The 26442-nt window shown below is 54.2% G+C and overlaps 1 pseudogene; it reads left to right on the top strand.

The window, feature by feature from the left end:
• The first annotated feature begins 970 nt into the window (after positions 1-970).
• LOC115895838 lies at positions 971-24823 on the top strand (annotated as a pseudogene).
• The last annotated feature ends 1619 nt before the right edge of the window (positions 24824-26442 follow it).

Raw genomic sequence — 26442 nt, 5'->3', positions numbered from 1 at the left:
CAGGCTGGAGTGCAGGGATGCAATTCCAGCTCACTGCAGCATTGAACTGCTGGGCTCAAGCAGTCCTCCTGCCTCAGCCTCCCATGTAGCTAGGACCACAGGCATGCACCACCATGCCTGGCTAATTTATTTTTATTTTATTTTTTATTTTTTTTGAGATGAAGTCTAGCTCTGTCGCCCTTGTTGCAGCTCACTGCAAGCTCCACCTCCCAGGTTCAAGTGATTCTCCTGTCTCAGCATCCCAAGTAGCTGGGATTATAGGAGCCCGCCACCACGCCCCACTAATTTTTTGTATTTTCAGTAGAGACAGGGTTTCACCATGTTGGCCAGGCTGGTCTCAAACTCCCGACCTCAGGTGATCCACCCACCTTGGCCTCCCAGAGTGCTGGGGTTTCAGGTGTTATTCACTGTACCCTGCTCATTCCTTTGTTCTCCCATTTCCTGTGTGTTGGGTTCAGCCCCAGTGAGCCACAGGAGACAGGGCCAGGAGTGGAAACTCTCAGGGTCGCGTGCAGAAACCCTGAGCACAGCAGCCGGGCGCCAGCTCGGCACTTCCCATCCCCTTCCCATTCCCGCCCCGTGGGTTCATCAAAGGAAGCGAGGCTGGTGGGTGCCTGGGCTGCTGTCCTCGATCTGGTTTGACCAAGGCAGTGTTTCCCGGGTGTCAGTGTGGGTGCTGGGCTGCAGAGCCCAGCAGGCCTGGGAGAGCTTCCCGCTGTGCTTTGAGGGTGCAATAGCGGTAAATGCTGCTCCTTAGAAGCAGATGGAGAGGGTGCTGGGCCGGGGGGTGGGTGCAGGTCCCCAACCCTACTCCTGGCTGAACCACAGAGGTCCGCAGCCCTTCCCGGACCCGGACCAAGCCCCTTGGAGGGGTCCAGGGTGGGTGCCAGGCCTGGGGTCCATCCAGGGTACAGACCCTGCCCTATCCTGAGCAGCCTGGTCGGCTCGTTGCTCGCAGGTGGTGGTACTCATGGATCCCGGTGAGGACCCAGAGGATGTGGCGGGCACACACCGGTCCCGGGAGCGGACCTTCATCTTTGACAGGGTGTTTGACCAGCACGCATCTCAGGTCTCCACCTGCCCCTGCCATCCCTGCATCTCCCTCTGGGGCTGGAGCCCCCTGGTGAGGATATGGTGGCCAGGCAGTCTCGGCCCCATCTTCTCACAGGGACAAGGAGAGTGTGCAGAAAGCCCATCCTGGGGGTGGCAGCAGGAGGCCCTTTCACAGTGCAGTGGCCACCAGGTTGAGGCTTTGCATAGGCTCGTTCTTTTTTTTTTTGAAACGGAGTCTCGCTCTGTCTCCCAGGCTGGAGGGCAGTGGTGCGATCTTGGCTCACTGCAAGCTCCGCCTCCCGGGTTCACGCCATTCTCCTGCCTCAGCCTCCCGAGTAGCTGGGACTACAGGCGCCCACCACCACGTCCGGCTAATTTTTTGTATTTTTAGTAGAGACGGGATTTCAGTGTTAGCCAGGATGGTCTGGGTCTCCTGACCTCATGATCTGCCCGCCTCAGCCTTCCAAAGTGCTGGAAGTGAGCCAGGCGTGAGCCACCGCGCCCAGCCGCATGCGCTCTTTCATTCATGCACTCAGCCCTTCATTCCACCAAGCGGCCCTGTGTTCTGTGGGGCTAGAGTGCAGCCCTGCCTACACACCCACATCCTGGCAGGGGGGCCGACCAAATGGAGAAGCAGGCGTGTTGTGAGCACACATGGTGTCAGCCAGAGCCTGCAGAGAGGCTGGACACTAGACCCCGGGCAGGAGAGAGCCAGAGGGACAGGGATCTGGGCAGAGGCTTAATCATGCCCATTTCACAGAAGAAGCCCCCTATAAGAAATTGCACGGTGAGGCCCGGAGCCGAGCGTTTGGACCCAGAGTCAGATCACACTCTCTCCTAGTCCTCCATGCTACCACCCTCTACTAGTGACAAACGCTGTCACCTGACCTCCACCTGGGAGGGGGGCCACAGAGGGGAGCCAGGACCCAGGGAGGGGTGGTGGAGTAAGAGGCACCCCCCACTGAGCGGGGCAGGTGGAATTTGAACCTGGCCTCCTGAACTAGGAGCGACAGACCATCACCAGGGTGAGCAGTAGGGGGATGTATGGCCCCAAGACAAAGCCCAGCAGAGGAGGAGTTCATGCTTCCTCCAGGCCCTGCAGCCAAGTGACCTCCCTTCCCATGGTGAAGGGTAAAATCAGGGCTCCCTGTGCCCTCTGAACCCCACCTTTAACTTCCTTTCTTTCTTTCCTTTCTTTCCTTCCTTTCCTTCCTTTCCTTCCTTTCCTTCCTTTCCTTCCTTTCCTTCCTTTCCTTCCTTTCCTTCCTTTCCTTCCTTTCCTTCCTTTCCTTCCTTTCCTTCCGTTCCTCCCTTCCTTTCCTTCCTTTCCTTCCTTTCCTTCCTTTCCTTCCTTTCCTTCCTCCTTCCTTCCTTTCCTCCTTCTTTCTTTCTTTCTTTCTTTCTTTCTTTCTTTCTTTCTTTGTTTTTTGAGACAGGGTCTCACTCCATCACCCAGGCTGGAGGGCAGTGGTGCTATCTCAGCTCACCGCAACCTCTGCCTCCCGGGTTCAAGCAAGTCTCCTGCTTCAGCCTCCCGAGTAGCTGGGATTACAGGCACCTGCCACCATGCCTGGCTAATTTTTGTATTTTCAGTAGAGATGGGGTTTCACCACATTGGCCAGGCTGGTCTTGAATTCCTGACCTCAAGTGATCAGCCCGCCTCGGTCTCCTAAAGTGCTGGGATTACAGGTGTCAGCCACCATGCCTGGCCCCCATCTTTAACTTCTGAGAAGCCACGGGCCCAGGTGTGCACAGCTGTCCCCTAGTGATCAAAGATGGTTGCAGAACAGATCACTCCAAAGCCAAGTGGCTTAGAACTACCATTGATAATCGTCTTGCACAGTTCGGCTGGCTGACCAGGACCTGCTGGGCAGATTCCCACCCGGCTGCAATCTGATGTCAGGGGCCTGCAGTCTTCTGGGCCATTTGTCCATGGTGTTCCGTTCACATGCCTCTCAGTGGATGCTGGAGATGGCTTGGAGATCCGCTGGGAGTGTTGACGTGAGAACGACGTCTCCTCTGTGTGGCTTGAGCCTCCTGAAAGCATGGCAGCCTGCGGGCTCCAAGAGGGGCCAGGCGGAAGCCACCAGGCCTCTGGGAGGCATGGCCTTGCCTCTGCCACCCTTTGCTGGCCAAGCCAGTTCTAAGCCTGGCCAGGTTCAAGGAGAGGAGAATGAGACTCAGCTTCCTAGTGGAGAAGTGGCAAAGAAGCTGTGGCCATCATTAACCTACCACCCAGGTCCTCTCTTGTCTTCCCACTGGAGCCTGGCTGCTGAATTCACACGGATAGTTTCTCGGGAAGGATGCTGGGTGCAGGAAACGGGCCTGCTTCGAACACCTGGGCCGCCTATTGGCACCAGGAGGTTGCCCCTGGATTCAGGACTCAGCATGAAGCTAGAGGATTTGCTCGCGACGGCAGCTCCAGCTGCTGTCTCAGAAAACAGCTTCTCTCACTCTCCAGATCTGAACGGCGTGGAAAGTTACAGGGACTCGATCGTTGACATTTATTAAGGCCAAGTGCAGTGGCTCACGCCTGTAGTCCCCACACATTCGGAGGCCAAAGTGGGAGGATCACCTGAGCCCAGGAGTTTGAGATCAGCCCAGATGACAGAGAGAGAACTCATCTGTACAAAACAATTTTTTTTTTTAATTAGCTGAGCATTGTGGCACGTGCCTGCAAGTCCCAGCTACTTGGGAAGCTGAGGTGGGAGGATCACTTGAGCCCAGGAGTTCAAGACCGCAGTGAGCTGTGATTGTGCCACTGCACTCCGGCCTGGGTGACAGAGCAAGACCCTGTCTCAACACAAAACAAACACATTGTTTTTTTACTTACTTACTGAGTGGCTGCAACACACCAAGTGCTGTGTTCAGGGCCTGGCACACACTGCTTCAGAAGCCCCACGGCCACCCGATGACTCACACAGCAACAGGCCCTTGCTTCACAGATGAGGAAGCTGAGGCTTGGGGAGGCTGACGCCCTACCCGAGTCTCTACAGCTAGAGGGTTGTGGACCCAGAATTTGGTCCCAACCATGTATGTCCAAAGCCAGAGGTAAGCTATGCCGGCCTCGGAGCCTGTGCAGCCCGGGCACAGAAGTGGCCTCTTCCTTCTGCAAGCTCAGTGACCAACCAGGGCTTCTGGAACATTTAAATGAGACAAAGGCCCCGGAGGGGGCGCTAGAGATGCAGAGGAAGGGACTGCTGCTTCTATCAAGTCCAGCCAAACCTACACACCCTCATGCACCAGCCCTGGAGGTATCCTTGCTTGAATGCCCCTGTGGACAGGGAGATCACTACCTATCCTTCTAGTGCTGGGTATTGCTGCCTATGTCAACTTCTTCCAGCCTGAAACTTTCACTCCCTGGTCCTAGTTCTGTCCCAGAAAGAAGAGTCATGGTGCTCTTTCCAGACTCACAAGTCTGTTGCCACCTTGAGCCTTTTGCCACTCTCTTCTGTTCTCTTTTGAGATAGGATCTTGCTCTGTTGCCCAGGCTGGAGTACAGTTGTGCCATCACAGCTCACTACAGTCTGAACTCCCAGACTTAAGCAATCCTCCTACCTCAGTCTCCTAAGTGCCTGGGACTACAAACCTGCACCACCATGCCGGGCTATTTTTATTAATTAATTAATCTATTTTTTGTAGAGACTTGGTCTGGCTGTGTTGCCCAGGCTAGTCTGGAACTTCTGGGCTCAAGCCATCCTCCCACCTTAGCCTCCCAAAGTGCTGGGATTCCAGGCGGGAGCCTCCGCACCTGGCCTCTTTACATTCTTTTTTTTTTTTTTTTTTTTTTTTTTTTTTTTTTTTTTTTTTGAGACAGAGTCTCACTCTGTTGCTAAGGCTGGAGTGCAGTGGTGCGATCTCGGCTTGCTGCAACCTCTGCTTCCCAGGTTCAAGCAATTTTTCTGCCTCAGCCTCCCAAGTAGCTAGGACTAGGTGCACACCACTACATCCTGCTAATTTTTATATTTTTAGTAGAGATGGGGTTTCATCATGCTGGCCAGGCTGGTCCCGAATTCCTGACTTCAGGTGATCCACCCGCCTTGGCCTCCCATAGCGCTGGGGTTACAGGTGGGAGCCACTGCGCCGGCCTCTTTGCGTTTTTTGGTTTCTCTCAATTCTTAGAGAAGGCCTGGAAAAAAGTCACATGCGTTTAGTACCTAATGCGTGGCAGGCCCCACGGAGGAGCCATCACATACCTTCTCATTCAATCCCTCGAAACCGTCCTCCAAGGTCAGCCTCGTCTCACATCGTGAGGCTCAGCACAGCCGCAGCAGTGCGCCCAAAGTCACACCTGCAGGATGGGGACTGAACCCAGGGGCATCCGGTGCCTGCGCTGTTTTTAGCCTTCCCTCGCCTGAGTATGGCCCTGTATCTGTCTGGAGGGATTGGAACCTGTGCAGACACCACACTCCTGTCCTCTCCAAGCGGCCAGGCCCCTTGTATCTGTCTGGAGGGATTGGAACCTGTGCAGACACCACACTCCTGTCCTCTCCAAGCGGCCAGGCCCCTTGTATCTGTCTGGAGGGATTGGAACCTGTGCAGACACCACACTCCTGTCCTCTCCGAGCGGCCAGGCCCCCTGTATCTGTCCGGAGGGATTGGAACCTGTGCAGACACCACACACCTTTCTCTCCAAGCGGCCAGGCCCCCTATATCTGTCCGGAGGAACTGGAACCTGTGCAGACACCACACTCCTGTCCTCTCTGAGCGGCCAGGTCCCCTGACTGTGGTGGGGCTGTCCGTGTGACTGTGGGTCCTCTGTCTCTCCACAGGAAGAGGTGTATGGTGCTACCATCCAGCATTTGGTGGAAGGTGGATCTCTGGGTACAATGCGACACTTTGCCTGTGGCCCCTCAGGTACCATCAAGGGCAGTGTCCCAGGAGTAATCGGGGACTGTGACAGCAGGGTCTTGCTCTGTCGCCCAGCTGGAGTGCAGTGGCATAGTCACAGCTCACTGAAAGCCTCGACCTCCTGGGCCCAAGTGATCCTCCCACCTCAGCCTCCCAAGTAGCTGGGACTGTAGGCATGTGCCACTGTGCCCGGCTAACTTTTGTAGTTTTTGTAGAGACGAAGTCTCCTGATGTTGCCCAAGCTTGTCTTGAACTCCGGGGCTCAACTGGTCCTCCTGCCTCTGCCTCCCTAAGTTCTGGGATTACAGGCCCGAGCCACCATGCCCAGCCTGGTACTCTCCTTCTCCTTCTCTCTCCTCCTTCTCCTTCTCCTTTTTTTTTTTGAGATGGAGTTTTGCTCTGTTGCCCAGGCTGGAGTGCAGTGGCGCAATCTCGGCTCACTGCAACCTCCGCCTCCCGGGTTCAAGCAATTCTCCTGCCTCAGCCTCCCGAGTAGCTGGGATTACAGGCGTGTGCCACCACGCCTGGCTAATTTTTTGTATTTTTGGTAGAGACGGGGTTTCACCCTGTTAGCCAGGATGGTCTCAATCTCCTGACCTCGTGATCTGCCCACTTCGGTCTCCCAAAGTGCTGGGATTACAGGTGTGAGCCACCGCACCTGGCCTTCTTTTTTTTTCTTTTTCTTTTTTTTTTTTTTGAGACAGAGTTTTGCTCTGTCACTGAGGCTGGAGTGCAGTGGCGCGATCTCAGCTCACTGCAACCTCTGCCTTCTGGGTTCAAGCAATTCTCCTGCCTCAGCCTCCTGAGTAGCTGAGATTACAGGTGCGTGCCATCACACCTGGCTAATGTTTTGAGCTCAAGTGATCCTCTTGCCTCTGCCTCCCTAAGTTCTGGGATTACAGGCGTGAGCCACTGCGCCCAGCCTCTTTTTGCTTTTGAGACAGGGTCTCACTCTGTTGCCCAGGCTGGAGTACAGTGGCGCAGTCACAGCTCACTGTAGCCTTGACCTGCTGGGCTCAAGTGATCCTCCTGCCTCACCCTCCTGAGTAGCTGGGACTACAGGTGTGTTCCACCACACCCAGCTAATTTTTGTATCTTTTGCAGAGATGGGGTTTCACCACATTGCCCAAGCTAGTTTTGAACTTCTGGGCTCAAGTGATGCACCCGCCTCAGCCTTCTAAAGTACTGAGATTATAGATGTGAGCCACCACACCCAGCTCTTTTTTTTTTTTTTTTTTTTTTTTTTTTGAGATGGAGTTTTGCTCTTCTTGCCCAGGCTGGAGTGCAATGGCTCCATCTCAGCTCACTGCAAACTCCACCTCCTGTGTTCAAGCGATTCTCCTGCCTCAGCCTTCTGAGCAGCTGGGATCACAGGCATGTGCAACCAGGCCCAGCTAATTTTTTTGTATTTAGTAGAGACCAGAGTTTCACCATCTTGGTCAGGCTGGTCTTAAACTCCTGACCTCAGGTGGCCCACCTGTGCCTTAGCCTCCCAAAGTGCTGGGATTATAGGTGTGAGCCACTGCACCCAGCTCTCTGTCTTTTAATGGCCAGCACTTCCAGGTGGAGCATCTCGGCCCACCTCCGGAGTCCCCCAACCCTGGCAGGTGTCTCTGTTCCTCCTCCAGGTGCGGGGAAGACCCATACCATGCTGTGTGTGGACGCGGAGCCTGGCGTCTACCTGCAGACCCTCCGCTGACCTCTTCCAGGCCATTGAGGAGACCCGGGACACCACAGACTATAGTGTGTCGATGTCTTACCTTGAGGTGAGCCTGCCTTGGTTGCCTTGTCTGCAAAATGGGCGTGATGGCACCAGACGAAATGCAACTGTGACATCCTCACACTGTGTGTTCCCCCCAGAGGCCGGCTAGCCTCGTGGAAAGCCCCAGTCCCCAGAGTTGAGATTGCTCTGGAGGTTCAAAGCTTAGTGGGTGTGGAAGTTCTTGGAATTATTATTATTATTATTTTTTTGAGACGGAGTCTCGCTCTGTCGCCCAGGCTGGAGTGCAGTGGCTGGATCTCAGCTCACTGCAAGCTCTGCCTCCCAGGTTTACGCCACTCTCCTACCTCAGCTTCCGGAGTAGCTGGGACTACAGGCGCCCGCCACCTCGCCTGGCTAGTTTTTTTTTTTTTTGTATTTTTTAGTAGAGACGGGGTTTCACTGTGTTAGCCAGGATGGTCTCGATCTCCTGACCCTCGTGATCCGCCCGTCTCGGCCTCCCAAAGTGCTGGGATTACAGGCTTGAGCCACAGAGCCCAGCCTCTTTTTTTTTTTTGAGAATGGAATCTTGCTCTGTCCCCCAGGCTGGAGTGCAGTGACACAATCTCACCCACCTGCAACATCCACCTCCTGGGTTCAAGCAGCTCTCCTGCCTCAGCCTCCCAAGTAGCTGGGATTGCAGGCACCCGCCACCACGCCTGGCTAATTTTTGTATTTTAGTAGAGACAAGGTTTCACCGTGGTTGGCCAGGCTGGTCTCGAACTCCTGACTTCAGGCAATCCACCTGTCTTGGCCTCCCAAAGTGCTGGAATTACAGGCATGAGCCACCAGCCCGGCCAGTTCTTGTAATTTTTTTTGCACCAAAGCTACTTTGCTTGCCAGCCTTTCTGTTCCACCCCCAGATTATAACGAAGTGATCCAGGACCTCCTGAACCCATCCTTGGAATTTCTGGACCTCAGGGAAGATTCCAGGGGCAGCATCCAGATTGCAGGCATCACGGAGGTCTCCACCTCCAACGCCCACTAGGTGAGGGTCACAGGGGCCCACAGAAGGAGACGTGACTGAGCCACGGCAGCCACAGACACATCAGAGCTCACGAGGGCCCTCCTTCAGGTTCACTGAGGCAGAGACAGACTTGCAGTTCCCATGTTGTTTCCAAGTGTGGATTTGATCTGGGGGGTTGGCACCCTTGGCTCTGGCCTCCTGCCCAATACTCAGGGCACCGTCACTGATGGAGCCCACACTCTTCCCTCCGCCTCCAGTGGCAGGCTCGGGATCCTTTTCAACACAGCACTCCAGGGCCGGGCGTGGTGGCTAATTTTTGTCATCCTAGCACTTTGGGAGGTCAAGGTGAGTGCATTGTCTGAGCTCAAGGGTTTGAGCCACTTCACTCCAGCCTGGGCAGCAAGGTGAGACCCTGTCTCTACTAAAAATACAAAAATTACCCGGGCATGGTGATGGGCACCTGTAGGCCCAGCTACTCGGGAGGCTAAGGCACAAGAATCGCTTGAACCCAGGAGGCAGAGGTCGCAGTGAACTGAGATTGTGCCACTGCACTCCAGCCTGGGTGACAGAGTGAGACTCTGTCTCAAAAAATAAAATAAAGGCCAGGTGCAGTGGCTCACACCTATAATCCCAGCACTTTGGGAGGCCAAGGCAGGTGGATCACGAGGTCAGGAGACTGAGACCATCCTGGTTACATGGTGAAACTCTGTCTCTACTAAAAATACAAAAAATTAGCCAGACATGGTGGCGGCATCTGTAGTCCCAGCTACTCGGGAGGCTGAGGCAGGAGAATGGCGGGAACCTGGGAGGCGGAGCTTGCAGTGAGCAGAGATCGTGCCACTGCACTCCAGCCTAGGCGACAGAGCGAGACTCCATCTGAAATTAAATTAAATTAAATTAAATTAAAATATATAAAATAAAATACAACACAGCACTCCAGGCAGTCACAACCCTCCAAGCTGGCTCATGTCTGAAACCCGTTTGCCACCCCTGATCCTAAGAATCACTCCTGTAACATGGGCATGAGACCTGCAAGCATCTCCCGGTTGACTGTCTTTCCTTCCACCTCTGCTCTCTGAGCCACACCCAACGGCAGCGTGGGCTTCCTGAGACAGATCTGGCTGGGCATCTTGTTTGCTCACAAAACTTCAACAGCTTCCTATGGCCTCCAGAATGAGCATAGACCCAGCCCCTAATGACCATGTGCTCCAGCCATGCTGACACCAGAATCCACAGGCCCTTACCCTTGTCCTCATGGGCTGGAGGTGTGGGGGAGCCTTCTGGCCTACTCTTGTTTTCTGTGTTTGTTTGTTTTTGAGATAGAATCTTGCTCTGTTGCCCAGGCTAGAGTGCAGAGGCACAATCACAGCTCATTGCAGCTTTGAACTCCTGGGCTCAAGTGATCCTCCTGCCTCAGCCTCTTTTTTTTTTTTTTTTTTTTGAGATGGAGTCTCGCTTTGTCACCGATGCTGGAGGGCAGTGGCACTATCTCTGCTCACTGCAAGCTCCGCCTCCCAGGTTCACGCCATTCTCCTGCCTCAGCCTCCCGAGTAGCTGGGACTACAGGTGCCCACCACCACGCCTGGGTAATTTTTTTGTTTTTTTTTTTAGTGGAGACAGGGTTTCACGGTGTCACTGTGTTAGCCAGGATGGTCTCCATCTCCCGACCTCGTGATCTGCCTGCCTTGGCCTCCCAAAGTGCTGGGATTACAGGTGTGGGCCACCGTGCCCAGCCTTTTTTTTTTTTTTTTTTTTTTTTTGAGAGGCAGTGTTGCTCTGTTGCCCAGGCTAGAGTGCAGTGGTGCATTCTTGGCTCATTGCAACCTCTGTCTCCCGGGTTCAAGCATTCTCCTACCTCAGCCTTCTGAAGTAGCTGGAATTACAGATGCATGCACCACGCCCGGCTAATTTTTTGTATTTTCAGTAGAGACGGGGTTTCATCATGTTGGCCAGGATGGTCTCAATCTCTTGACCTCGTGATCTACTCGTCTTGGCCTCCCACAGTGCTGGGATTACAGGTGTGAGCCTCTGCGCCCGGCCCGCTCTGTTCTTCAATAACAACAACTGTATCACTTTTCTCTCCATATATACTCTATAGTCCTGGCCTGAGGATAGTACACAGTAGGTGCCCGGCAGAGGCTCAATGGCATGATTTTTAAAGCTGCCTGCATGGCAAATGGGTTTCAGTCCATCAGCCAACTCCAGCAAATCAATACAACTGGCTGGAGTTCTGTACTGAAAAGGGTCCTGGGGCTGCTCTGGGCTCTGGAGAAGAGGTGGGTAATCCATTGGTGATGTCTGCCACGGGTAGAAGAAGGAGAGGGGGCAGTGCGAGTGTTAGTGTTAGGGATCTGCCATTTCTTTCAAGTCAACTCAATCAATCAGTTCTTTTTTTTTTTTTTTGAGATGGAGTCTGGCTCTGTCACTCAGGCTGGAGTACAATGGCGCGATCTCGGCTCACTGCAAGCTCCGCCTCCTGGGTTCACACCATTCTCCTGCCTCAGCCTCACCAGCAACTGGTACTACAGGTGCCCGCCACCACGCCCGGCTACTTTTTTTGTATTTTTAGTAGAGATAGGATTACCGTGTTAGCCAGGATGGTCTCGATCTCCTGACCTCCTGATCCACACACCTCGGCCTCCCAAAGTGCTGGGATTACAGGCGTGAGCCACCGCTCCCGGCAATCAATCAGTTCTTGCTGTATACCAGAAGTTGCTTCTATCTGACAGGGTCCTGCTGTAAGCATCCCGGCCACGGGGGCCCCACAGTTCCTTCTCTTGCCCAGGTGTTCCTCGAGGGCATATGTCGCCCCTGGCCTCCCGCCTGCCTCTGCCCTCTGTCCTCAGATCATGCAGCTCCCTCACCAAAGGCAACCGGCAGCACACACAGGAGCCCACGGCCACCAACAAGACATCGTCCCGTTCCCACGCCGTGCTGCAGGTCACGGTGCAACAGCGGAGCTGCAGCGCAGACCTGGTGGAGGAGGTGAATGCGGGGAAGCTCTTCATGGTGGACATGGCAGGCTCGGAGCGGGCATCCCAGGTTCCAGTCCCTCTTGGTTTGTTTGTTTGTTTGTTGAGATGTGCTCTGTCATCCAGTCTGGAATGCAGTGGTATGATCATAGCTCACTGCAGCCTCGGATTCCCTGGCCCAAGTTGTCCTCCTGCCTCAGCCTCCGGAATAGCTGGGACCACAGGCGCATGCCACCATGCCCAGCTAAGTTTTAAAAAGTTTTAGGAGATATGGAGTCTCACTATGTTACCCAGGCTGGTCTCACACTCCTGGACTCAAGTGATCCTCCTGCCTCGGCCTCCCAAACTGCTGGGGTTACAGGCATGAGCTACTGCAACTTGGCTGCTGCCAGTCCCTCTGACATGCCTCCACACCCTTTTCAAATCCATGGTAATTACTCACTTTGTGTCTGTCCCCCTTGAGGCTGTGAGCAGGACCTTGTCTGTCCTCCAGCCTCATCTTCAGCACCTAGAACAGTGCCTGGCCCAGAGGCGATGCTTGCCTAGTTGCTTGGTGAGTGAATGAATCCTCGACAGGTGTGGGCGAGGCAGCCCACAGAGCCAGTGTTCACGGAGGGCGTCCTGCCTGCCGGGCCCTTCCTGGACACTCGAGACAAAGACGGACAGCACCCAGACTCGCCCTCCAGGAGTGCAGAGCCCCCCAGGGAGACAGACGTGTGAGCAGAGAATGATGGCACAGGGAGGCACATGCTTTAAGATTCCGGGTGCACAGAGGCCACAGGAGCCCAGAGGAGGAACGGGGTGGAGGTGGTGGGTGTCAGGGTCATTAGGAGATTGAGGGTACAAGAAAGAATGTTCCGGTTGTGGGGAAGGTATGTGCAGAGCTGGTGGGAGGATGGTGACATTCACCATGGTGTGAGGTGGCTGCAGGCCCAGCTCATCGCCACTGCTGGGGACCAGCGCCGACCCCCTCCCCTAAGCCCTGGCTCATCTGTCATTGGTCACACCTGTCGCAGAGGGTGGGCGTTGTGCTCACTGTCTGTTGCCCCCATGGCCTGAGCATTTCTCAAGGGATGGACCCAGCTAGGGCCAAGGACAGAGAAGTGACTGGATGAAGGTGGTGTCAGGATAAAAAGGACATTATCAAGAAGTGACATTTTCAGCTGGGCGCAGTGGCTCACGCCTGTAATCCCAGCACTTTGGGAGGCTGAGGCAGGTGGATCATTTGAGATCAGGAGTTTGAGACCAGCCTGGCCAACATGGCCAGATCCCGTCTCTACTAAAAATACAAAAATCAGTGGGGTGTGGTGGCACACACCTGTAACCCCTGATACCCGGGAGGCTGAGGCAGGAGAATTGTTTGAACTGGGAGGCAGAGGTTGCGGTAAGCCAAGATTGCACCACTGCATTCCAGCCTGGGCAACGAGAGCAAAACTCCATTTCAAAAAAAAGAAAAAAAAGAAGTGACATGTCCATGCCCCTTTAACACACCAGGCACTTAACATCTAGTCGTTGGTGCAGAACCAGGCGGTGGCCCCGTGCCTGTTTCCCGACGCAGAGGCTGTGACTCAGGGGCGATGTCACTCACTGTGCACAATGATATGGAGTGGTGGGAGGACCCGAGCTTTGAACCTGGGGAAGCCTGGCCCCAAACCTCGCCTCCCGCAGCTGTGATATTTATCCTCCAGTGTTCGCACAAAGCACTTTGTCTCGCTGGCGTTTGAGTGACTGCTGAGTTGTTTTGCTCATTCGGTCACTTCCTGCACGGCGCCTGGCCCTTCCCCTGGTGCTGGGGCTGCTGAAAACCAGCCGGGCCAGGGGTCCAGCCTCGGGCTGCTCTAAGATAGAGAGAATTAGTAGGAAACTTGAGGTGCAGTGAGCCCAGCGGATCAGGAGATGGCTGCCGTGGAAAAGATTGCCTGTTACTGATCCCGAGAGGATGGGGCAGGACACACCACAGGCCACACAGGGACACACCAAGGTTGCTCAGGAGGGAGAGGAGGAGGGGGACATGGGTGAGAGCCCCAGGATAGTCAGGAGGGAGAGGAGGGGGATGTGGGAGAGAGCCCCAGGACGGTCAGGAGGGAGAGGAGGAGGGGGATGTGGGAGAGAGCCCCAGGACGGTCAGGAGGGAGAGGAGGAGGGGGACGTGGGGGAGAGCCCCCAGGATGGTCAGGAGGCTGAGGAGGAGGGGGATGTGGGGGAGAGCCCCCAGGATGGTCAGGAGGCCGAGGAGGAGGGGGATGTGGGGAGAGCCCAGGACGGTCAGGAGGGAGAGGAGGAGGGGGATGTGGGAGAGAGCCCCAGGACGGTCAGGAGGGAGAGGAGGAGGGGGATGTGGGAGAGAGCCCAGGACGGTCAGGAGGGAGAGGAGGAGGGGGATGTGGGAGAGAGCCCCCAGGACGGTCAGGAGGGAGAGGAGGAGGGGGATGTGGGAGAGAGCCCCAGGACGGTCAGGATGGAGAGGAGGAGGGGGATGTGGGAGAGAGCCCCCAGGATGGTCAGGAGGCCGAGGAGGAGGGGGATGTGGGTGAGAGCCCCAGAATGGTAAGGAGGCCGAGGAGGAGGGGGACGTAGGGAGAGCCTTCACGGTGGCTTTCGCAGGAAGGAGCAGGTGAGGCCGGGTGCACAGGCTTAGGGTTGGCTGTTTGGGTAATTTCAGCAGGTTCCAGGCCCTGGGGGCTGTCCCTGGTTATCTGGTAACTGGCCCTGGGTGACGAGGGCAGCCAGATGGTGGCCGAGTGTGAGAGCCCCACAGAGGAGGGGTGGGGGCGTGGGCTCTGGATCGGTTACTCTGTAGATGAAAGGTGTGCCCACAGGCGAGCCACCTACTGCCTCTAGGAACCGACTAGCCCTGGGAGGACCTGTCCCTCCAGGGTCGAGGCCCCCAGATGTCAAAGCAGTAGTTTATAGGAAAGAAAAAGACAAAAAGACTCAGACAGGTGGGGGCGCAGACAGTTTCCTACAGACACAGCTGAGTGTGAAGGCGGAAACAATACCCGGCCCGGGCAGGAGCGAGGAGGCCGGCCCGGCCTAGCTGGGCTTGGCTGTGTCCTCTGGAGACAAGCAGAGACTAGCCTCCTGGGGTTTGGCTCTGCAGGGGGCACCAGGCAGGGAGTCCAGACCTTGCATCCTCGTCCTGGCTCTGCTCCAAATTGCTATGTGTTTGGGAGGCCGAGGCCCCTCTCTGGGCCTTGATGTTTTAGCCATACATTCAGCGGCCAGGTGGGCTGCGTTTGGGGGTGCTTGGCTCTCACAGACTATTTTTACATAGAAAAGAACTCACAAATGAGTTTGCTCCAGAGCACAAGGTCTCCAAGAAAGTCCCCAACCCGGCTAGGTGCAGTGGCTCAAGCCTATAATCCCAGCATTTTGGAAGGCCGAGTGGGCGTATCACTCAAGGTTAGGAGTTCGAGACCAGCCTGGCCAATAGGGTGAAATCCCATCTCTATTAAAAATACAAAAATTAGCTGCGTGTGTTGGTGGGCGACTGTAACCCCAGCTACTTCAGAGGCTGAGGCAGGAGAATTGCTTGAACCTGGGAGGTGGGGTTGCAGTGAGCTGAGATTGCGCCACTGCACTCCAGCCTGGGCAACAGAGTGAGACTCTGTCTCAAAAAAAAAAAAAAAGAGGCCCCAACACTGTGACACAGACTCGTGACCCTGGCTCTGGCTGGCGCTGGCAGCTGTGTCCTGCCCCGGTTGGCTCCCGCTTGACAGAAGTGACAGCTGGACGCTTGCTGCTCGCCTCCCCAGCCTAGCTCCGTGCTGGCCTCTTTCCACACGTTATCCTAGGGCGGCCTCACCACAGCTCTGTGACCTGGATTATTGCCCCTTTCGCCCAAATAAAGAAGCTGAGATGTAGTCTGGGAGATTCGTCTGAGATAAGTAGTTGAAGGCAATTTCAAATCACACTCCCAGTGACTCTAAAACCCACACCCTAGAAAAGAAATGCTAGTAATTTTTTTTTTTTTTTTTTTGAAACAGAGTCTCCCTCTGTCATCCAGGCTGGAGTGAAGTGGCACGATCTGGGCTCACTGCAGCCTCAACCTCCCACGCCTGGCTGATTTTAAATTTTTTTTTGTTTTGGGGAGATGGAGTTTCATTCTTGTTGCCCAGGCTGGAGTGCAATGGCACGGTCTCGGCTCACTGTGAACTCTGGCTCCTGGGTTCAAGCAATTTCTCCTGCCTCGGCCTCCCTAATAGCTGGGATTACAGGCACCCACCACCATGCCCAGCTAATTTGTGTATTTTTAGTAGAGATGGGGTTTCACCCTGTTGGCCAGGCGGGCTTCGAACTCCTGACCTTGTGATCTGCCTGCCTCGGGCCTCCCAGAGAACTGGATTGCAGCATGAGCCTCTGTGCCTGGCTAGTAATTATTTTTTCTGATTTCAAATGTGATATTACAGAAAGGGAAAGTGGGCCGGGCACGGTGGCTCACACCTGTAATCCCAGCACTTTGGGAGGCCAAGGCGGGTGGGTCACCTGAGGTCAGGAGTTCGAGACCAGCCTGGCCTGGCCAACATGGTGAAACCCCGTCTCTTCTAAAAATACAAACATTTGCTGGGTTGTGGTGGCGGATGCCTGTAATCCCGGCTACCGAGGAGGCTGAGGCAGGAGCATCACTTGAACCCAGGAGGTGGAGTTTGCAGTGAGCGAGATTGCACCACTGCACTCCAGCCTGGGCGACAGAGCAAGACTCCATCTCAAAAAAAAAAAAGGAAAAAATGATCCACTGCCGCAGCAGCTGCACAAGGCGGGCATTTTCCCAGCGCGGCTGCTTTCGGAGGCTTCCCCGTGTACGTGCATCGTCATTCATTTTGCCACACAGTGCCGGGCGCAGTGGCTCACGCCTGTAATCCCAGCACTTTGGGAGGCTGAGGCGGGTGGAATCACTTAAGGTCAGGAGTTCATGACAAGCCTGACAACATGGCGAAACCCGTCTCCAACTAAAAATACAAAAATTAGCCAGGCGTGGTGGCGGGTGCCTGTAATCCCAGCTGCTGTGGAGGCTGAGGCAGGAGCATCGTTTGAACCTGGGAGGCAGAGGTTGCAGTGAGTCAAGATCGCACCACTGCATGCCAGTCTGGTGACAGAGCGAGACTCCTTCTCCAAAAAACAAAACAACAAACAACAACAACAACAACAAAACACCATTCTGCACACAGCACCTTTGTGAACCAGGCACCTGCTGGTTTTCAGGACTCTGAGGACACAAGCCCAACAAGCGTGGCAGGTTCTGCCCTCCTGGAGCTTTCTTTCTTTCTTTTTCTTCTTCTTCTTTTTTTTTTTTTTTTTTTGGGACGGAGTCTCACTCTGTCACCCAGGCTGGAGTGCACTGGCGTGATCTCGGTCACTGCAAGCTCCGCCTCCTGGGTTCACACCATCTCCTGCCTCAGCCTCCCAAGTAGCTGGGACTACAGGCGCCCGCCACCATGCTCGGCTAATTTTTTTTGTATTTTTAGTAGAGATGGGGTTTCACCATGTTAGCCAGGATGGTCTCGATCTCCTGACCTCGTGATCCGCCCACCTCGGCCTCCCAAAGTGCTGGGATTACAGGTGTGAGCCACCGCGCCCGCCGGCAGGTTCTGCCCTCCTGGAGCTTAATTCTGATGGGGGAGCAGGTGGAAAAATCAGTCACTCAACATATCTAAGAGTAAGTCCATCACTGATTAAGTGATTTGAGGGAAGTAAACAGGATGATGTGATGAAGGGCAGTGACTGGGGGCTGCAGTCTCCCCTTTGGAGATGAGGTCAGTGTGCTCCCTGAGGAGGGGCCTGATGGATGAGGATGTTTCAGAGGGCTACTCCCCAGGCGAAGCACACACCCTTATTTTTATTATAAATGGGTTGGAACGGGGCACAGGGGTTCCCACCTGTAATCCCCAGCCCTTTGGGAGGCCAAGGCAAGAGAAGATCGCTTGAGCTCAGGAGTTCAAGACCAGCCTGGGCAACGTAGCAAGTCCCTATCTCTACAAAAAGTAAAAAAACGAGCTGGGCGTGGTGGCACACGCCTGTAGTTCCGGCTGCTAAGGGAGCTGAGGTGGGAGGATCGTTTGAGCCCAGGAGGTCGAGGCAGCAGTGAGCCATAATCACACCACTATACTCCAGCCTGGGTGACAGAATGAGACTCTGTCAAAAACAAACAGAATCCTGGAGCTGTTCTGCACAGACTTCCCTCTGATCTGTTTTTACTTTATTGATTGATTGATTGATTGATTTGGAGACAGAGTCTCACTCTGTCACCCAGGCTGGAGTGCAGTGGCATGATCTTGGTTCACTGCAACCTCTGATTCCTAGGTTCAAATGATTCTCCTGCCTCAGGTTCCTGAGTAGCTGAGATCATAGGTGCCCACTACTACGCCAGGCTATTTTTTTTTTTTTTTTTAGACAGAGTCTTGGTCTGTTGCCCAGGCTGGAGTGCAGTGGCACGATCTCGGCTCACTGCAACCTCCGCCTCCCAGGTTCAAGTGATTCTCCTGCCTCAGCCTCCTGAGTAGCTGGGACTACAGGCATGTGCCATGATGCCCGGCTAATTTTTGTATTTTTAGTAGAGGACAGTGTTTCACTATATTGGCCAGGTTGGTCTCAAACTCCTGACCTCGTGATCTGCCCGCCTCAGCCTCCCAAAGTGCTGGGATTACAGGCACCCACCACCGTGCCCAGCTTTTTTTTTATTTTTAGTAGAGATGGGGTTTCACCATGTTGGCCAGGCTGGTCTCGAACTCCTGACCTCAGGTGATCTGCCCGCCTCAGCCTCCAGCGATTACAGGCATGAGCCACTGCACTGGCCTGTGTTTACCTCATTTAGTGATGAGTATATTTTCTTTTCTTTCTTTCTTTTTTTTTTTTTTTTTGAGATGGAGTCTCGCTCTGTTGCCCAGGCTGTAGTGCAGTGGCGCGATCTCGGCTCATTTCAAGCTCCACCTCCCAGGTTCACGCTATTCTCCTGCCTCAGCCTCCCTAGTAGCTGGGACTAAGGCGCCCGCCACCACATCCAGCTAATTTTTTTGTAGTTTTAGTAGAGATGGGGGTTTCACCGTGTTAGCCAGGGTGGTCTCGATCTGCTGACCTCGTGATCCGCCCGCCTCGGCCTCCCAAAGTGCTGGGATTCCAGGCCCCCGCCGAGTATCTTTTCAACACCTGCCGAGATCTCTGCATCGTGGCTTCAGTGGCTGTAGCGTAGTGCTCCTCCCACGGAATGCTCCATCCCCAGGGGGTTCATGAGTGTAATCAGTGCCTGAGAGCCCGAGCGCCTAGGGCTGGGGTAGGGTGGTGTTATTCCACCCTCTGGGGCCGCAGTCCCCTCCCTGGGATGCCGGATGGGGCTTGGCGGGTAGGAAGGACTAAGACCTCCCCTCTCAGCCTGGCCCCTCGCTGCTCAGACACAGAACCGAGGCAAGAGGATGAAGGAGGGCGCGCACATCAACTGCTCGCTGGTGGCCCTGAGCAACTGCATCAACGCGCTCAGCGAGAAGGGCGCGGTAGTGAACTTCTGGGACAGCAAGTTCATGCGCCCTGCTGAAGGTGGGTGCTGCAGGTCCCGGAGGCTGGGCGCGGACCCTGCACTTACAGGAGATACCAGCCAGGAGAGAGGCCAGACCTGGATGAGGGCCAGAAAACACGGTAGATGCCATCTCTAGTCACTGCCTGACTCCCCTGAAAGTATGGTCCTGCTTGTGCTTGCATACCCCTAGTGACAGGGAGCTCACCACCATCTGCAGCTGCCTCCCCATCATGGAGGGCTCTGACCGTGAGAAAACTCCCCTTTATTCTGAGTTGAATGGCGGCACCTCCATTCCATAGCAAGGTGGGATACGAATTAACACATAGGTAAAACGCTAGGCCAGGTGCAGTGGCTCACACCTGTAATCCTAACACTTTGGGAGGCCAAGGTGGGTGGATCACCTGAGGTCAGGAGTTTGAGACCAGCCTGGCCAACATGGGGAAATCCTGTCTCTACTAAAAATACAAAAATTAGTCAGGCATGGGATTACACACTGGTAATCCCAGCTACTCGGGAGGTTGAGGAAGGGGAATCGCCTGAAACCAGGAGACAGAGGTTGCAGTGAGCTGAGATGGCGCCACTGCACTCCAGCCTGGGTGATAGAGGGAGAGTCCATCTCAAAAACAAACAACAACAACAATAAAACGGCAAATAAATGTTTCTGTAAACTTGACCCCTTGGTCCAATCTGCTTTCGTCAGAGCTGAAGTCAGACGGGGTGAGCCTGGAACGGGTCCCACTTCATCCTCACGGTCACCTCCCTGAGGGCTGAACCCTGGGTTCTGGCAGCAGCTGCCTTTCCAGAGCTTGGAGCTGGAATCTCACAAGTCCTGGTGACAGCTGGGGCAGGGCCAGCACCCCTGGGCAGGCGGGGCTCTGAGGCTCCCCTAACCCCTACTTGGCGGTTTCCCCCCTGAACAGGATGCCCTGGGCGGGAATAGCCGCACGGTGATGATTGCCCACATCAGCCCAGCCAGCACCTGCTTTGAGGAGTCTCGGACCACACTGCTGTATGCCCACAGGGCCAAGAACATCAAGACCTGGGTAAGGCGCGGGTGTTTGGACTTCAGATTTCTAAGTGTGCAGTCAGTGGCATTAAGTACATTCACGTCTTTGTGCAACATTACCACCACCAATTTCTAGAACTTTCTCGTCCTCCCAAACTGAAGCACCAGGCTTTTTTTTTTTTTTTTTTTTTTTTTTTTTAGACAGGGTCTGGCTCTGTCATCCAAGCTGGAGTGCAGTGACACCATCACGGCTCACTGCAGCCTTGACCTCCTGGGCTCAAGCCATCCTCTCGCTTCAGCCTCCCAAGCAGCTGGGACTACAGGTGTACATCACCATGCCCGGCTAATTTTTCCAATTTTTGTAGAGACAGGATCTCCCTGTGTTGCTCAGGCTGGTCTTGAACTGCTGGGCTCAAGTGATCCCTCCTGTCCTCAGGCCTCCCAAAATGCTGGGATTACAGGTGGATGAGCCACTGTGCCTGACCTCTGCACCCAGTAAACCATAACTCCTCACACCCCTCCCCAGCCACTGGTATCCTGCATTCTACCTTCCATCTCTATGAATTTGAGGACTTGAGGTACCTCATGTACGTGGGTTTTTTGTTTGTTTGTTTGTTTGTAGATGGAGTTCACTCCGTCGCCCAGGCTTGAGTGCAGAGGCACGATCTCGGCTCACTGCAACCCCTACCTGCCAGGTTCAAGCAATTCTCCTGCCTCAGTCTCCCGGGTAGTTGGGACTACCGGTGTGTGCCACCATGCCTGGCTACTTTCTGTATTTTTAGTGGAGACAGGGTTGCACCATGCTGGCCAGGTTGGTCTCAAACTCCTGACCTCGTGATCTGCCTGCCTCAGCCTCCCAAGTGCTGGGATTACAGGTGTGAGCCATCGTGCCTGGCTGTAGGTGTTTTTTTTTTTTTTTTTTTTTTTTTTGAGATGGAGTCTCACTGTGTTTGCCCAGGCTGGAGCGTGATGGCGCGATCTCAGCTCACTGCACCTCTGCCTCTCGGGTTCAAGTGATTCTCCTGCCTCAGCCTCCCAAGTGGGCTGGGACTACAGGCGTGTGCCACCATACCAGCTAATTTTTTTTATTTTTATTTTTTAGTGGAGACAGGGTTTCACTATGTTGGCCAGGCTGGTCTGAAACTCCTGACCTCAAGTGGTCTGCCCGCCTTGGCTTCCCAAAGTGCTGGGATTACAGGCATGAGCCACCACACCTGGCCGAGGACCTCACGTAGGCAGAATACACAGTATCTGTCCTTCTGGGACTGGCTTATTTAACTCAGCAGCATGTCCTTGAGGTCCATCCATCTTATAGCAACTCTCAGAATTCCTTTTTTTTTTTTTTTCTTTCAGACAGAGTCTTGCTCTACTGCCCAGGCTGGAGTGCAGTGGTGCAATCATAGCTTACTGCAGCTTCAACCTCCTGGGCTCAAGTGATTTTCCTACCTGAACCTCCCGAGTAGCTGGGACCACAGGTATCAGCCACCACACCTGGCTAATTTTAAATTTTTTTGTAGAGATGGGGTCTTGCAAAAAAAAAAAAAAGAGAGAGATGGGGTCTTGCTATGTTGCCCAGGCTGGTCACAAACTCCTGAGCTCAAGTGATCCTTCTGCCTTGGCCTCTCAAAGTGCTGAGATTACAGGTGTGAGCCACCATGTCTGACCAATTCCCTTCCGTTTTCAGGCTGAATAGCATTTAGTTGAATTTTATAACAAACGCATGTTTGCATTCTTTCAAACGCATCCTTCGTGGGGCATTTCCTGCCGGGTCTGACTTTGGCTGCGTGTCCTGCCCCCGCTAGGTGAAGCGCAACCTGCTGAACGTCTCCTACCGCATCGCGCAGTACACGGAGGTCATCTCCGACCTGCGCAGGGAGATCCAGCACCTTAAATCAAAATTGAGAAGCAAGAAAAGAAGAAGAAAAGTGAAGCCTGCATCCGGGACGCCCGAGGTGGGTAGGCCGAGCGGGGCGTGGCGCCCCCTGCAGGCGCAGCAGCACTGTCGCCCTCCCAGGGCTCCCAGGATATGTCCCTGTCCTGGTTATCCCTCCCTGTCTGAGAACCTGCTTCAGAGAGCGCTTTGGTGGCCCCGCCCAGGCTTTAATTCCAACCTGGCCACTACCTCAATGTGTCCCTGACCCCGGGCTCTAATTCTTCCCTTGTAAATGGGGGTTGGATTCTTTTTTTTTTTCTTTAGAGACAACGTTTCGCCCTATTGCCCAGGCTGGAGTGCAGTGATGCAATCATAGCTCAGTGCAGCCTCAACCTCCTGGGTTTAAGTGATCCTCCTGTTTCAGCCTCCTGAGTAGCTGGACTAGAGGCATGTGCCACCACATCCAGCTCACTTTTTTTTTTTCTTTCTTTTTTTTTTTTTTTGAGACAGAGTCTCACTCTATTGCCCAGGCTGGAGTGTGGTAGCATGATTTTGGCTCACTGCAACCTCCGCCTCCTGGGTTCAAGTGATTCTCCTTCCTCGGCCTGCTGTTTAGCTGGGATTACAGGCACCTGCCACCATGCCCAGCTAATTTTTGTATTTTTAGTAGAGAAGGGTTTCACCATGTTGGCCAGACTGGTCTGGAACTCCTGACCTCAAGTGATCCACCTGCCTCGCCCTCCCAACGTGCTGGGGTTACAGGCATGAACCACTGCACCTGGCCTGAAAACTTTGTTTTAATGACTGCAGTGATTCAGTCATCTGGATGCACCATAATTTATTTTGCCAACCCCAGATTGCTCGACATTTAAGGAAAAGGCAGCTCTTTCTTGACCACTGCCCTGAAGGTCATAGGAACAGACTGGACAACTGTGCATGTCCAGGGTGGAGCCGTCTACTGGGGCAGGCAGGGAAAACCATTGATTCTGCTGGGCAACTATTAGGTAGGAACTTACTGTGGGAAACAGGAATGATTTTGCTCCATGGAGCTTCCATTCAACCAGGAAAGACAGATATGAAACATTTTCACAAAATGTTACTTAATCATAGATGTGCCGAGCACTGTGAAGGAGAAGGTAGGGTGTCATCAGAGCAGGTGGCAGGTGGCCCAGAGCGAGGGTCTGGGAGTGTCTCACTGGGAAAGTGAGGTCTGAGCTGAGATGGTTGGTCTAGAGAACACTATTTGGGTTCCTGAGACTCAAATCCGGGTAGCCTGACCCCAAGCCAGGCAAAGAGGGGGGGAAAGGCCTCTAAATCAGCTATCCAGGGATGCCACAAGTCCAACCATCCAGCGACCCATCCACCGAGGGACACAGCGACCGCGCACCCAGCCAGCCAGGACCCGCGGCACCCAGACCCAGCCAGCCAGCCACCCAGCCATCCGACACCCAGCCAGGCAGCCAACCGCAGCCACCACCAGCCAGCGACCCAGCAGGCATCCACAGCCCATCAGCCACCCAGCACAGCCAACCTCCAGCCAGCCATCCAGCCAAGCCAGGCCAGAGAGCCAGCCAGCCAGCCAGCCCAGCCATCCAGCCTCATCCAGCCAGCCAGCCAGCCATCCAGCCATCATCCAGCCAGGCACCCAGCCCCAAGCATGCATCTCCATCCATCCATCTACCCAGTCATCCACTCATCCATCTAGCCATCCATCATCCAGCCATCCATCCATTCATCCAGTCACCCATCCCCAACATTCATCTCCATCCATCCATCTACCCATTCATCCACTCATCCATCTATCATCCATCATCATCATCATCCATCCATCCACCATGCATCTATCCATCCATCCATCCATCCATTCTTTCATACATCCACCCATCCCCAACCATTCATCTCCATCCATCCGCCTATTCATCCACTCATCCATCTATCCATCCATCATTCATCCATCCATCCATCTACCATGCATCTATCCATTCATCCATCCATTCTTCCATCATCCACCCATTCCCAGCCATTCATCTCCATCCATCCATCTACCCATTCATCTAGTCATCCATCTATCTATCCATCATCCATCCATCCACCATGCATCTATGCATCCATCCATTTTTCCATCCATCTACCCATCCTCAACCATACATCCTCATCCATCCACCCTGTATTCATCCACCCAACCACCCATCGTCCATCCATTATTTATCCATCCATTTATTTATCCATTCATCCCCAACCATTCATACTCATCTATCCATCTACCCTCCAGCCTCCATCCGTCCATCACTATCCATTCATTCTCTCTCCATCCATTCACCATCCACCACCCACCCATCCATCTCCATTCACTCATCCATCCATGAGCTTCTCTGTGGGCCAGACACCATCTTGGTGGGTGGGCATGGAGTTTCAACCCTGACTTAGGTGGCACTGCTCCTGGTTCAGCCAGCTCCCTTCCTCCCCGCAGTTCCAATGCTGTCCCATGACACAGAGGAGGATAGCCACATACAGATGAACAAGATCTGGGCACAGCTCATCGGGGCCTTCAAGGAGCAGATGGAGATGTGACTCAGCCTGGTGGAGCTGAAGAAACACCAACATCGAGCTGCACATGGACGTGTCCCGCCACCTGCTGACCATTCCAGAGCGAGTGTGCCCGCCGGCTCGGCCCCACCCGGACCCCAGCACTGTCCCTCCTAACAGGGCAGGGCTGGCCTGCCAGAGCAGAGAGGCTGCTGCCGGGAGCTCCTTTTGCTGTTGTCCAGCCACCCTCTGCTGCCTGCAGGTTCCTTCCTCCCCTGCTCACCTGCCCCTGTGGCTACGCTGGGCCAGGTAGGAGAGGCTTCCAGATTCCTTTCATCTCTCACACAGGCTGGAGTCCAGAGGCAGCCTGGTAGGTCAGCTAGGCCCAACCCCACTATGGGAGGGGATACTGTAGCGTAGAGAGGAGATGTGGGCTTGCCCCGTCCTATACCAGGGCTTTTCTCTCTGGACACTCACTCCCTGCTCAGACCCACTGAGCACAGAGTGGCCATGTGCAGAGACACTGGCCATGCGATTCCCATCCACACCAGGGTGCATCTGGAGGTGAAAGGGGGCTGTTAACATTACACTGGGCCGGCTAGGTGTGGTGGCTCACGCCTGTAATCCCAGCACTTTGGGAGGCCAAGGTGCATGGATCACCTGAGGTCAGGAATTTGAGACCAGCCTGGCCAACATGGTGAAACCCCGTCTCTACTAAAAATACAAAAATTGGCCGGGCGCGGTGGCTCAAGCCTGTAATCCCAGCTCTTTGGGAGGCCGAGACGGGCGGATCACAAGGTCAGGAGATCGAGACCATCCTGGCTAACACAGTGAAACCCCGTCTCTACTAAAAAAATACAAAAAACTAGCCGGGCGTGGTGGCGGGCGCCTGTAGTCCCAGCTACTTGGGAGGCTGAGGCAGGAGAATGGCGTAAACCTGGGAGGCGGAGCTTGCAGTGAGCTGAGATCTGGCCACTGCACTCCAGCCTGGGTGACAGAGCAAGACTCTGTCTCAAAAAAACAAAACAAAACAAAACAAAACAAAACAAAAAAAAAAACACAAAAATTATCCAGGCGTGGTGGTGGGCGCCTGTAATACCAGCTACTCGGGAGGCTGAGGTAGGAGAATTGCTTGAACTTGGGAGGCGGAGGTTGTAGTGAGCTGAGATCATGCCATTGCACTCTAGCCCGGATGGCAGAATGGGACTCCGTCTCAAAAAAAAAAACAAACAACAACAAAAACAGCAAACAACAAACAACAAAAAAAAACAATCACACTGGGACAATCGTGTCCTCTGGGACTGCCCTGGACAAACCAGGATCCTTGGCCACCACACTTATGGGTGACTTAAAACCTGGTGCTGGCCAGGCACAGTGGCTCATGCCTGTAATCCCAGCACTTTGGGAGGCTGAGGCAAACGGATCATTCGAGGTCAGGAGTTCAAAACCAGCGTGGCCAACATCAGTGTGGCCAACATGATGAAACGCTGCCTCTACTAAAAATACAACAAAATTAGCCGGGCATGGAGGCGTACACCTGGAATCCCAGCTACTTGGGAGGCTGAGGCAGGAGAATTGCTTGAACCCAGGAGGCAGAGGTTGCAGTGAGCTGAGATCGCGCCACTGCACTCCAGCCTGGCAACAGAGCGAGACTCCGTCTCAAAAAAACAAAAACAAACAAACAAAAACACTGGATAATTGTGTCCCTGGGACTGCCCTGGACAAACCAGGACCCATGGCCACCACACTTATGGGTGACTTAAAACCTGGTTCTGGCTGGGCATGGCGGCTCACTCCTATAATCCCAGCACTTTGGGAGGCCAAGGCAGGTGGATCACTTGAGGTCAGGAGTTCAAAACTAGCGTGGCCAACATGGTGAAACCCCGTCTCTACTAAAAATACAAAAAAATTAGCTGGCATGGTGGTGT

This window comes from Rhinopithecus roxellana, unplaced genomic scaffold, assembly GCF_007565055.1.
Source record: "Rhinopithecus roxellana isolate Shanxi Qingling unplaced genomic scaffold, ASM756505v1 contig3021, whole genome shotgun sequence".
In the NCBI taxonomy this organism is placed as follows: domain Eukaryota; kingdom Metazoa; phylum Chordata; class Mammalia; order Primates; family Cercopithecidae; genus Rhinopithecus; species Rhinopithecus roxellana.
Note: the sequence above shows the minus strand (reverse complement) of the source record. Positions and strands in the feature narration are given on the sequence as shown.